The sequence below is a fragment of the Drosophila sulfurigaster genome, chromosome 2R, assembly GCF_023558435.1.
Source record: "Drosophila sulfurigaster albostrigata strain 15112-1811.04 chromosome 2R, ASM2355843v2, whole genome shotgun sequence".
NCBI lineage: Eukaryota > Metazoa > Arthropoda > Insecta > Diptera > Drosophilidae > Drosophila > Drosophila sulfurigaster.
In genome coordinates this window covers 10330346-10344035 of record NC_084882.1, presented here as the reverse complement: position 1 = coordinate 10344035, position 13690 = coordinate 10330346, and the positions used below count along the sequence as shown (strand labels likewise).

The 13690-nt window shown below is 37.1% G+C and overlaps 1 protein-coding gene across 1 annotated transcript in view; it reads right to left on the bottom strand.

The window, feature by feature from the left end:
- The window catches only part of LOC133837648 (ras-like protein family member 10B), a 47869-nt gene that overhangs the window by 21685 nt on the left and 12494 nt on the right, over positions 1 to 13690 (bottom strand). The gene's annotated exons all lie outside the window — the stretch shown is intronic.

Genomic DNA, 13690 nt, shown 5'->3' with positions numbered 1-13690 from the left:
AAGTATCTTAGACCTGAGCTTGCTCTTGCTCTAATATTTACATTCAAAACTTTTTAACTAACTTCATTGCACTGCTTTTAATTAACTTAGCAACGTAATTATATTAAAAGTAGGTGTGTTTGTCTACAGAGTTTTGATGCTAAACACTCTTAATGCACAGCTCTGATTTCATTTAACTTTATTTAATTATATTCTACTGAATTATATAATGCTGTTTTTAAAGTTCCTCTTTTAGTTTCTTGTATTACTGCAGCCGGTCTTAGTGGCTTTGGCTCACAATCTGGTATATCTTTACCTCTATGGTATATTTCGAATGTATTATTTCATCAATATACCTAGTATGGCCTATATATAGTATAGTATAGTATTTTTTGGTATATTAGTAATCGTATATTTTAAATTTCTACAAAAATATATTACACACTTCTCATATTGGTATTTGTGTGGTTACAAATTATTAAATTTCTTTCAAATGTAGAATATAGTGTACAAAAATTAAACTATAATATATAAATGATTAATTTAATACCGTTGTATCAATACATCAGAATTCGTTTATCTACGGTTTTTGCTTTTTTATTATTGTTGTTATTTTGTTTGAATTGAATTTGGTAATCAAACCAGCTATAATTGCATTTTTAAAGTTCACTCAAATTTTACTATAATGAAGTCAAGTCCGTTTTTATAATGATTATCGAGTATCTTATTTTGTGAAATTGTTTTTGTGTGGGTTATCAATCAGTTTTGTGGCGCTTATTAAATTTATTGAAGTGTCAGCGGATATTGCACATTGATTTTATGATTTCATTTTAATAACATAAATATAACACTGCTGTCTCTTGCTCCCTATTACGCCAATATTGCCCATATTAAATTTCAAATTTCACATTTCACTTCCGCTGAACAACGGAAGCTGATTTCTGGGTCCCAATGCAGGCCGAGTTCTTATTTTCTTTTTGCCTATTTCGCTGTGTCGCCCCTCAACGATATTGGAAAAGAAATACGATGGGAGAGAAACTGCTCGATTGGAAAGCACCCTGTGTGAAATGTATTATAAATGCTGACAACATTAGGATGGATTGTTATAACTCGAACCAATGGCAAGCTTAGCACATTAAAATAAAAGATCTATTATAAATAACTTGTTGAGAAAACTCTACTTAATGCTATCATACCCTATTAACCATTACATTTGGCAACGGAGTATTAAAAAAAACAACACAAACAAAGCAACGAGGCGTGAAAAATGAGTGCCAATTTTTATCAGCTTTTTTGGGGTCTGCAGCTATATGTAAATGTTATCGAAGTGGCCTTATAATTAGAAAACTTTTCACAACCAAAAAAAAATTATAGAAAAAAAGAAATGAATAAAAGTAATTTGATTTGATTTGCAGAATGCTAATCGAATGTCGCTTAAAATTTGCTCTGCAAAGTTTGCAGACTTTTATGGCAATACTAGAGTTTTTTTTTTGTGTCGTTTAAAAACCAACCACGAAAATGTTTCTTTAATTTTGTGTATTCGATCTACTAATAAATTAGAGAGTGCAACCTTGGGTAACCGCAAAACAATTAATTAGTCCAGCCGCCCACAGAAAATGCCAAAAATTTCATCTATCATCGTCACTAACGGCTCAGGCTTTGGTTAAATTCATTGTTCTTTTTCCTAAATTAAATAACCGCGGGGGGGAATGAGGCGAGAATGGCCACCAAAAATGCCAGACACCTATACAATCTGTGGGCTATTTATAGCAAAGGTTACCAACACAACACAACAAAACACATGCTGAAGCAGCTCTTGAAGCATACGTCATCAACGGAAACGGAGGAGCTACACCTACTGCGAAATTACCAGGATGCCAGAAGCTAGAGGCTGCTTATTTGATTTGATTTGATATGGCTATGGGCGTGGATAACTGCTCCACATATGCGTGAACAGTAACAGTAAAGGAAGAAGTGAGCCGCAAAATGTCTGGTTTTGCCTTTGTGTTTTTATTTGCACACACTCTCGTAAACATAAACAAGAACAAGGACAAGGGGTGAAGTGACGCAATGTTTGACAGCGATGCCTATGGATAATGTCAGCATCTCTCTCTCACACTTTTTGTGTGTGTATAGTAATCTTTGGCTTTTGGGAACTGGTAATGCGATGGTGATAGCAATTGCTTTAGCTACTTGACTTTTACCCCAAGAAGTGCGTTTGCGACTGAAACTGGTCAAACAATGGCGGACGAAGTTCATTTGAATAATGTAAATGAAGAACAATCAAGACAACTGGAAAATTATATTTGAACATTTTACTTTTCACTTTTGTGTTACACTTTTACATTTTCTGTACAAATATTTTATAACTGAAGCACTTTACGCCATTCCCTTTTTGCATTGCGCATACGCCCCGTGGCACAATTGATTGATATCCTCCACACCGAAAGTATGTAAGCAGCTGCCCTCAATGTATCCGTGTGAAAATGTGTGTATGTGTGTGTGTGTGTGTGACCATAAATCCGGCAATTGAAAACTTTCCACTTTTCTTTTCATTTTCATTTTCGGCATATTTTCAGCAAACACTCGAAACCACTCAGCATTGAACCAGAGCAATGGAATCACAACCAAAATCGGACAATTGCCGTACGGTTACTTATTCTGCTTTATTCCTGTTCCCCCATCCACATTATCTGTTTTTACAACAAATATACAAGAATGTTTACACCCATACACTCGCTCAGGTCCAAGTACAATTTCTTGTTCATCCATTCAGGACTCGTCCCAATGCCAGGCTGAACATTTTATGGCCTGTCTGCCTGTGAGTCTTTTGCTGTCTTCACTGGCAGCTTTTGCTTTGTTTTATGCCTCTCTGTTTCTTTTTTTCTATACTCTGTGAATTGATAGGGTGGGGTATATCTTTTGTCTAAGCACAGGTAGCTTATTTTTTTATTTTACATTTTATTTTGTAGTTTGTTATTATAACGGCTTTCAGTTAAAATGTATTCTCCTTTTTACTTTTGATATTTCATCAACTATTTCAATGTATAATTAACAACTAAATAGTAAGTGGTATGTCTGAGTCGAGCAGTATCCAACTAAGTTTTCTTACTTCTTTTCTCTTTGTTTTGCTTGTTGTTTCTATTTGAGTTCAACTTTTTTTTTTATGCTTCGCGCCACTAAAATTTTATTGGTTTATTTATTGTTTTTAGAGCAAGTCGCTTCAATGCTTGTTTGTTGCCTGTCGCCATTCCGTTGTTTTTATTGTTGTTGCCTGTCGTGGGAGCTTCATCATTTTGTGTACTGCTGTAAGCACTTAACGGTCGACAATCAATTAAAAGTTTTGCCGATTTTAATTGCGTAGGCCTCCGCCTGCAATTGCTTTTGACAACGACAGTCTCTGGACTTAAGGACTCGCCTCTGTCGGCATTAGAAATTCAACTGGCTGTGACCAACTGCACTTGCATAGCTGGGTGTATGGGAAGGATTCCTTGTCAGCTGTGCCGGCTGTCAAAAGGGCTTAGTTCGCATTTTTCGCATGCAAATCAAAGAGTGCCAGCACGACTCCTTCATTCTGTCACTGTGTATGTATGTGTGTGTGTGAGTGTGCGAGTGTGTGGCAAACTATTTTGGCTTGTAATATGCAAAAAGTGGCAACCGGGAGCTGCGTCCGTAAGGGGATCTCCCGTTATGCAAATTTACGGTTCGAATGCGCACAGGATGATGACAGTAACGGAAATGAAATGTGTGACTTTTGCTGCCATTGCGATGTGCCCTAAAAAGGATATTGATTTTGCTGTACTATGTCGTCCTGCGGCTGCCAGCAAAGCTAATAAGAGTCCCAACTCGAGCAATTCCTATTTACAATTCAAAAAAAGCGAAGCAAGTATGTATATGATGCTGACTCAAATGAGACAGCTTCTTCCTTGTCGCAGTATTGTGGTTGCTCAATGACGAGTCTATTGTCAAGCTGCCTGATATGTAACTCAAGCATAGCAGCGAGACTAAAATGATTGCCTGATCAAATGGTAAACTGCACCTAAGCTGCTTGCTATGCGACTTCAGCGCACAGGCAAAAGCTAAACGATACAATTGTAATCAGCTTTAAACTTGGGAAAGGGGGTTCTGACTCAGCATAATAGCTTTAAAGTATTAAGGTCTTTCAATTGCTGCTTTATCAAGCCAAGGCAAGTAAATTGCACTTTAATCCGACGCCCACATTTAAATTGTGTCGATATTAAAGCTGGGCAATTAGTTAAGCGCTTAACGCAATTTGCTGAGACAAAGTGGATGCGAAATATACGTGGCTGGGGATTGTCTCTTCCCCCCCGATTTTATGACTTCAACTACAAATGCGGGAGAAATTGTATCACTTCTTCTTCATATACATACACACACATGGAAGTATGTCTGTGTCTAATCTCTACATCTGAGTTGATGTCTTAGTGCATGTTTGATATAAGATAATTTTTTACGATTATATGCTCCTAATAAACGCCTGTGGAGACCCAACGGGGAGCATTGCATAACGGTAACAGCTATATAGTGACTACACGACAGACGACAAGACACAGGAACCTGGCACGTGCTGTGCCAACTGCTCTTTGGGGGCAGGGAGGGAGGTGGAACGAGAGATTACACAAAGCAAAGGCATCATTCAGTGGAATATCCTTATGTATCCTGCTGACTCGGGTTTTGTCAACTGAGAGGCTATTGCTGTACCAATTACACTGTGCGACACTAAAAGGACCCATGAAGAAGAAGAGAAGCTGAAATAACATTCTTTAAAAGCTGAAATCTTCAAAAGAACTTTTTCGATTCGAAAAACTTACGCAAACTTTACGCATTCTTTATATATATGACATTAATTACGACCAAGTTCGGGAATAAAAATCAATGGTATTCACATGTCACGATGTAACATAAATGTATAATATATGTACATATGCAAATGTTATTTACTCCACATTTGAATTTTTTTGTGAAAACTTTTGATTATTGTAATTTGCTGTGCGGTGTTATGGACCACCTGCTGTACGGCTGACACCGCCTACAGATGACAGCGTGTGGCGTGGGCTTTTTACTCCACGACAAAACACTTAAGCACTGTCAATGTGTTTGGATTTCGTTGATTTTGCTTGCACAATGCAAAGAACAGAACGGGGAACGAGAGAGAGAGAACCGCCCACATTCATAAGGAAGCAGCTGTTGCCGCGATACAAAACGTTTTACTCCCTTTTTTGCATAAGATTCTCTCGTGGGCCGCTCAAGTGCCTCCTCCTCCTCTTCCCCCCGCTCTGACTTGAGTGTTTAGCAAATACACGAATACTTGCCGTGGCTTACCGCGCCGCACTAAGGTGAGAAGTGAGTTGTGCGGGCGAAGGGCGAGGGGCGAGGGGGGAAGGAATATGATAGAGCTACCCCCTGTCAGTTTATCACTGGGGAAACTTTAGCACGTGCCTTGGCGCACGATGATTCAGGTTGATTACTCCAACTCATCCTCGACTTAAATGTCGTATAGTTTTTGGGACCGCCTTCTGAACGCAGTGAGCAGTGGGGAGGACTTAACACCTCGACATCCGTTGAATACAAAATGGACCCGTGCTCGACTTGCACTCGAGTGGCGCTGGAAAAACAAACGAAAAGTTAAACGCATTGCTTTACATTTACTTAACCGAATACTTTTCACCCAACCGCTTAAAACTTTTCCAATATTTCAAGAAATTTCTGCGTTTGTATATTTTTATAATATTTGCTGGTGGTTTTCGCTCGTTTCGTTTCGTTTTGAGTTTTTTCCCCGTGTTTACCAGCTGTAGCTTTATATAATTGAGTGGAAGGAAGCAGCTTTAACCGCACGAGTTAACCGGGGTAGTTGAAGAACTTGGAGAACTCAATGTGGATGCTCAGCTTCGGCTTCATCTGCAGCGTTTACTCTTTTTGGGCGATTTGCGATTTACAGAAATGAATTCATGCAAGAACTGTGCTTGTTTTTATGACTCTTCCACGAATCGAAAAGAATCGAATCGAACGCCTGTGAGGGGAAAAGTTTGCTTTGCGATTCGATTGCAAATCGAGTTGATATTATGCCACCTCACCAATCGAAAGAGTTGAAATCAAAATATGAACATTCATTTATGGTACAAATATAGAGTGGAATATTGAATTACAATCGCATCGCAATACTCGTTTTTTGCCAATAGTTATTTTCTTTGTGTAATTGAAACTAATAAATTCTGCGTTGATGCAATTTAATTATTGCTGCAGTTGATTAAAAATAAATTTGAATTCAAATATATTTAAAATGTTGAAACCATATTTTAATTAACTTAATCTGATCTTTTCATCTTTATTTAAATATTTTAAATTGTATCAATGCTGTATATGGATATATACATTATGCATAATGTAATAATAATAATAATGTGCACGGGGTTTGTTGCTCTTAAATATTTTTTTTTTGCAATTAATTCGCAGAATTATACGACACTTCCTAATCTTTTAGTTTCGTAGCTCGTAGCAAAATGGAGAAATGAAAAATGTCGAAATAATGTATGAAGTATAATACTACAAGGAATAATGCACAAAATGTGCTATTTTAAACTCGGCTAGTATCTTTCGATTTCAAGTAATGGTAAAAAAACACACACGCTTTGAACTAGTTTGCAAAACTTATTCAGCAGCCGCATTTATGTTATTTACATTACTCTGCTAAGTATTACGTTAATTACATTATTATGTTACGTAGTATCATTACATTACATCTTTTATGTTAAAGTATGCATGTTTAAATGATCAAGTTATTCCTGCTACAATATTTAAAGATCGCTTTAAATATTGCATTTTTAAAATAATTTTAAATTTAATTCTCTTATTTATATATTATTTTTTAGTTTTCTTGTTATTGCTGTATGAATATGTTATCGTTTAAACTTAATGAAATTTTCGAAAAGCGAAACTATTTCAGTTCAGAGCGACATAAACGATGTGCGCGGGCATTGTGGTATTAACGGCTTTTACTTTTGCATTTGTCGGGCATTCTCATAATTATGCTAATTTCGCATTGTAGTGAAACTATAGTTTGAGCACAATTATTCCGTTAGCTGACAGAGGAATTTACGCCAAGTCATAAAAGGAAGCCAACTTTGTGACATGGAGGTCATTAGCAGCCATGGCGGTGTGTATGCTTGTTAATACCCATGAAAAGGCTACGTGTGCCCCAGAGAGAGACAAGAGAGGGATAGATGAGTAAGGATGATGCGTGGGCAACAAATTGCAAGTGCGAAGCGTTAAACTGAAAACTAGGCCAATAATCGTGTGCTGTCGAAGCGTGGCAGGCAGGTTAACAGATGTCAAAATGGCACGTATTATGGAATTCAAATAGAACAATACTTGGAACTCTGGCAACTTATCGCTATGGCAAACATATTGCAATGCGAATTACGTGAGTGTGAGTGTAAGTGTGTGAGATGTGTGACAAAAACTGAAATCAATAGAATAGAGTTTTGTTCGTTGATGAGTCGAATTGATTGGGAATGCGTGACACACACAGAGTGTGCGACTTGAGATTGCTGTGCAAAAGGCAAACTGTGCGTGTCGAAGATGTGACAAGTAATAAACCCAAGGGCGCATAATTGTCGCTGTTGCTGTCACAGTTATAGTCACAGTCACAGTTATAGTTGCGTGCTGTGTTAAAGTTATGTCCTTGCATGGGGTCTGCGCTGGTCGGGTCGGAAATTACGCATATCCTTTGAGAAATTGCAAACGGAAAGTGAAATAATGAAGCAAATGAAGCCAAAAGTGAAAAGTGCCAACAAATCGCAACTTATGACAAACACTAGCGCAAAACTTTGCCCTTTTGCGAAATCAGCTGGGAGACGAAAAGTTTCCATATACTACGTGTATGTATAGTAAACACCTACGTATCTATTTATACACACACACACGCACACACACGCACACACCCATACAGTTAGACACACGCACGTGTTTGTAGGTGTAACGAAAGGTGAAATGCCTTCTATTAAAGGAGCAGGGACCGCGCCCATATCACAAAATCAACGAGGCTTGTGCTAATGTCAACAAATGGAATGTCACTTAACTCTGCACAGCTGTGGCTGTCAACTTGCCTGACTAAAGAAACCAGATAGCAACACACACACACACAAGCATATACACACATGCTCTGGTCGTGGCTAAGAAAGCGTTGTGAAATAAGCTTATGCAAAATTAAATCATTAAAATGCAAGACAGATGAGTTTTTTCTTAAACTGTTTTGCGCACGAGTTGATACACACACTCACACACGCACACACCCCACAACACACAACACTGACACCCACGCACACACACACACACACACACACACACATGATATCTCTGGCGTGCTTGTGCCTAAGTAGATATTTCAGCGAATTCTCATAGAAATAGAGATAAAAACATGGCAACAGAAATTTAAAACGTTTTTAGCCATGCCAGAGCTATGTTAAGAAGGAAAGGGTCGCGTTCAGTCTTCGTTGACATAACAGCGCCAACGACTTGAAAAAACACCCTTCCACACTCACACTCGCATACACAACCACTCACCACTCACCACTCACACACTCCACCTACACTCATAAATAGCTACTCACACACACACAAACTTGTGTGTATTATGCAAAAACAGAACAGGGCATAGAAAATTTAAGCTGCCATAATCGGGTTGCCATTCGAGCCCAAAGTTAAATACTCTTACGCAACTTTAATGTCATTCAACAGTTGTGTATACAAATAGATTTCGCTTTTTTGTGCTCTAAGAGAAACCATTATTGAGGGAACATTTTAAATATAACGACAAATTATTGTAAATATCATAAATATCTAAATTTTCACAGAAAAACATATTTTTAACATGGAATTTCTATTTTATAACTTATTTAATATTTTCCATATTCTATTCTATTTGCAATATAGAATTAATATTTTTACCTTAAGTATTACCTACAAATTTGCAGAAGTTGCACACAACAAATATTTAGCTTTCTTTGATACTATTTGATTATTTATATTTTAATCAAAAATTATCTAAATATTGATTTAGTAATTTCCTAGTTTTCTAATTCTTTTTGAAAGTTCTAATTAATATTCCTATTCTTTTTTATATCCTTAAGAATTTAAAGCGAAATTAAATTATTCTATTTGCAGAAGTTGCTGACAACAAAAGTTTGTTTTCTTTTATATTTGATTTGCTTCAAATTTTGAAAACAATATTATTTTAAATATTAAATTGGTAATTGAATATTGTTGTAATCATATTTACAAGTTCCAATTTATATTTTTAAATGTTTTTATATTTAAGCATTACAATTTTATTATTCCTCCTTTCCTCATAACAAATAAATTGCTTGGTTTGATTTCATGTGAAAAAAATAAGAGCAAGTTTTCAAATTGCAATCCATTAGCTTACTCATGTTTGGTAATCGATAATTTAAAGACTCGCTTTGAATTCCCTAATCAAAAGTAAAAAGTAATTCAAGTAATAGAGCTGTCTGGGCAACTGTGCGTATACTTAATGCAAAATACATGTATTTACCACAAGGCGAATGGGCTAAAGCCAAAACCTATTCACTCAAGCACTAAGTATACGTGTTGCTCTGCTCTTTATTAGCATGTCACGCAGGCAATCGGATACCCTGCATTTTACACACCTCGATGCTGTCAATAGCCTCGCCTTGTGATATTTGCGAGATGTCTTGAGTTTCTGTGCTTAACATGAAAGCGCTTATGTTTGCCGTAGCCAAACTTGCGATGCGGCATGCATTTACTTGTTTTGTTTATCCATGTGTAGGCGTGTCTAACGCCCCCATAAGTGTACGTGTGCGTTGGCAAGCCAGAGACTAAGAAATTAAATTCTAGTTACGCTTCCAGAATTTAAAAGCATAGCCAAAAAAAAAGAAACAAGTTAGAAAGCTACAGTCGAGTGTGCTCGACTGTGAGATACCCGCTACCCACTTTGAATGATAGTAAAACAGTGCAGTTTTTTCTTAAAATATAAATAAAATAAAATAATATATAAAACGCTGAAAATATTGCAAATGCTATATTTGGTATATTAGTCTAGTTCAACTTTTGAAATTTACCATAGAGTCCAAAATATACCAGGTTTTCAAATAAAGTAACTAAGACCCATATTAATTATAATATTGCAAATACTATGTTTGGTATATTGACAATGTACAACATTTAAAATATACCATAGATACCATAATAAGTATTCGTAATTTACCATACAGAAGTATTTTTTCAATAACTTCTACAATTTATCTCTGATCGCAACCAAATATCTACTAAATATTACTACTCTTGCTTTAAAATTATGATTGTTATTCAATTGTGAATGTGGGCGTGGCGAAAATTAGAAATAAACTGAATCTGAGTGCAAGCATAACAAGTGCTGTCAAAAAAAATTGTTTCCATAGCTTATTGTCTCTGAGATCTAGATGTTCATAGGAACGGACGGACAGACAGACAGACAGTATAAAGTTATAATACCTTTCTATCCTATGGGTAGCGGGTATGAAATGAAAAGGCGAATAGAGAAAAAAACATCGTGATTGAGGCGGTTAGCGAATCGAAGGCGTGACACGGCCATTGAACGTGTCCAAATTGCCGAAATGCGTCAAAATTATGTTGATGTTGTACGTGCCTTGATGTCGATGGCTCTACAAATTGAATACGAGTATTGCGAGTATTTAAGCGATTGAGCTAAAGTGTAGCCCAGTCTTAGGCGCAACTTTAAAAATGTGCTGTGTCTGTGTGTATGTGTGTGTGTGGGCGACAGCTTTGTGTGTGGTATTAATAGAAAAATGTAATTTAGCCGAACTGCGCTGGATTTGCGTTTTCCCAGCGAAATGATTGATAAAGAAGAAGCCTTGAGAATCATGAATATATATATATATGTATAGTATGTATTTGCGAGTACTTGTACAAAAGTTGTTTGTTGTTTGTGCTCAAACATCATTTCTGCTTTAACTCTCCGTCACCCGACGGGGGGCGGGGGCAACGCCTTCAAGTTTTATTTTTGTGTTTTTGTTGCTTGTTTTTTTTTCTACCCGCATCGTATCGCATCGCATCGAGGTGACTTCTCATTTGCCTTGGCCCCCAACCATTTACATGTCGCTTTTAATGACTTTTTGTGTAGGAATTTTTGCCTTTTGGCAATTTGTTGGCAACATTGTCAGCGCCTGAGCCCGGTCTCTTGGATAATCAGGTCATGCCTGCCTATCATTGTGCATGCTTGGGGTGAGCTATGATGATTATAAATTTTATTATGGCAACATTGTTGAGCTGCAAATTGGCAGCTGCCGCCGCCGCCTGGCTTGCTTGAGTCGTAAGTGGCAGACGCAGATGATTTGGAAACCTAAACAAGTCATGCTCGTGGGTGTTCAACTAATTTACATCTCGACTCACACTCACACTTGCTATCTGGCACTCACACTCGCACTCGTATTCATATTCACATTCACATTCACATGCACATTCTCTGAAGCTGCTGCTGCTGAAGCCGCAGAGCTCGTTAAAATGTCTGAGAGTTTGCTTGACTGGGGTCAAAATCTGTGCACCATAAACCACGATTCAAACACACCCACAAGCCTTAGTTTGCATATGTCTAAGTAGGACAGCGTGCATGTGTGTGATTGTCCTTGTGGCGAAGACACATGGCAGAGCCATAAAACAAATAAATTCGAAACGACATCAAAAATATGATGTACTTGGAAGCCCGCATTTCCACAGCACAAGAAGATGAATTTGTAGTGAGGTGTAGTTTTAATTAAGAAAAGTGAAAGGTTTCGCTTGAGAAGAGTTAACAAACGTGGTTGTCTGATAAATTGAAAATAAATTCGATACAACTCAATACAAGAAGATATTTTCATCGGTATATCACTCATACGACGTGTGCGACAAAAGTTTCACTTCCAGCACACTTTTTGGCCAATCAAATGCGTGTGTGAGTGTGTGTGTGTGTGTGCGTTCGGTGACAGCATGTAAATGATGTGGCATGCTTGTGTGTCTCTGTGGTGAAACTTTCTGTGTGCGGCCATAACAAAGTTGCATGCATAAATTGACAGTGGAACGGGAGAAAGCAAATGGCAATGGCATTGGCATTGTCGATGGCGATAGCGATGGCAACTATGAAATATGCGAAACATGTGCCGGCAATTTGGTCATAACCTTTGACAATGCATCAGCTCAGCTCTCCCTCTCTCTCTATGTTTCGCTCTGAACCCAGCTCAGCTCGGCAAACGGAAGCGATAAGCTTTGACAGGACACAACTTTTCAATTGTCGAAACTGCAGGAAACGTGAAAAATGACAACTGTAGCAACTAGCTGGAGGTGGAATGCTAAATGATAGCTAGGTGACAACAATGACAAGGTATGACAGCACACAAAAGGCTTCTTGTCAAGAGTTGGTCAACAATTTTGCTTTCATTAGCAGCCAGCAGCCACCAGCCAGCAGCAGCTAATTATTATAGTCACAAATGGGGGCAAGTTGAGGCTGCTCTGCTGCAGCTGGGAATGTATGGGAATGTAACTACTAATCCTTTTCTTGCTCTCGCAGCATTTTTAATAAAAATTAATGCGCCATAAGCTGAAAAGTGCTCATAAAGCGCCTCTTAAAAATGCTCATAAAAGCGAGCATGTTCGTTGTTTGTGACTATAACTAAACACATACTTAAGCAGCCAGCATATATAGACATACATATTCACTCCCATACATAGAAAGTAGTAGGTTCTCCTATTTATGTGTACAGTCATTGCTGTAATAAGTATTTTGTTGTTGTTGTTGAGGTTTTCTATGCCCCACGCATAAATAAGCCCTCCCCACACACACACAGACGCACACTCACACTCACATGTATTTATAAGCATGTATGTATGTACTTACATACATTGGAGAACGGATTGGGGTTGCTTCGAATAAATTCTGCATTAAAATTGTCAAGGCGGCAGTTTATTTTAATTTATTACATTTTATAAGCAACGAATTAATTTGTGAGGCTTTGTTACGTGTTCATATGCGTAAAAGCAATGAATTGGCATTTAAATAAGTCAACGCAATAAAATGCCTTCAAATGTCCTTAAATATACGTCTTTCCGTCTTGGCATAAGGAAGGGAGACGTTTAGTGAGGGAGTAATATAATGACTATTGACTTTAGTTCTTTAAGTTGCTTATAAATTTGCAAAGTCAAGTTTTTGTATTCGTTTAGGATTTTCAACTTTGCTCAAACAATTTCATTTTACCCTCCTTTATTCCACGTCAAGATATCCCTTATATTTAGCCAAGAGTTCACTTAACTTTTTGCATCGAACACTAGATGGCGCTGCTGCCAAATTTTTGCTAGTAATCGCCCAACACTTTTTAGAGGGCTTAGTTCACCTAATTCGTTCTACCAATATTAAACTATGGACTACTAAGCTGATTAAGTTTTGTCTTTACTATCACCATCATTATCTTTAGATTTATGTAGCTCATAATTTGTAATTATAGTTTCATATTAGTTATGCATTAATTACAAATGGCTCAATGTATTTGAAATACATTTATCAATTAAATTTAAAATGTAGTTTTTGTATATTACAAACATTTTGGTAGTTCAGAACTGATTTAGTTTAATAAGAAATTAAATAAAATTTAAATATAAAGTTGAATAGAAAGAGAAATATTATTTT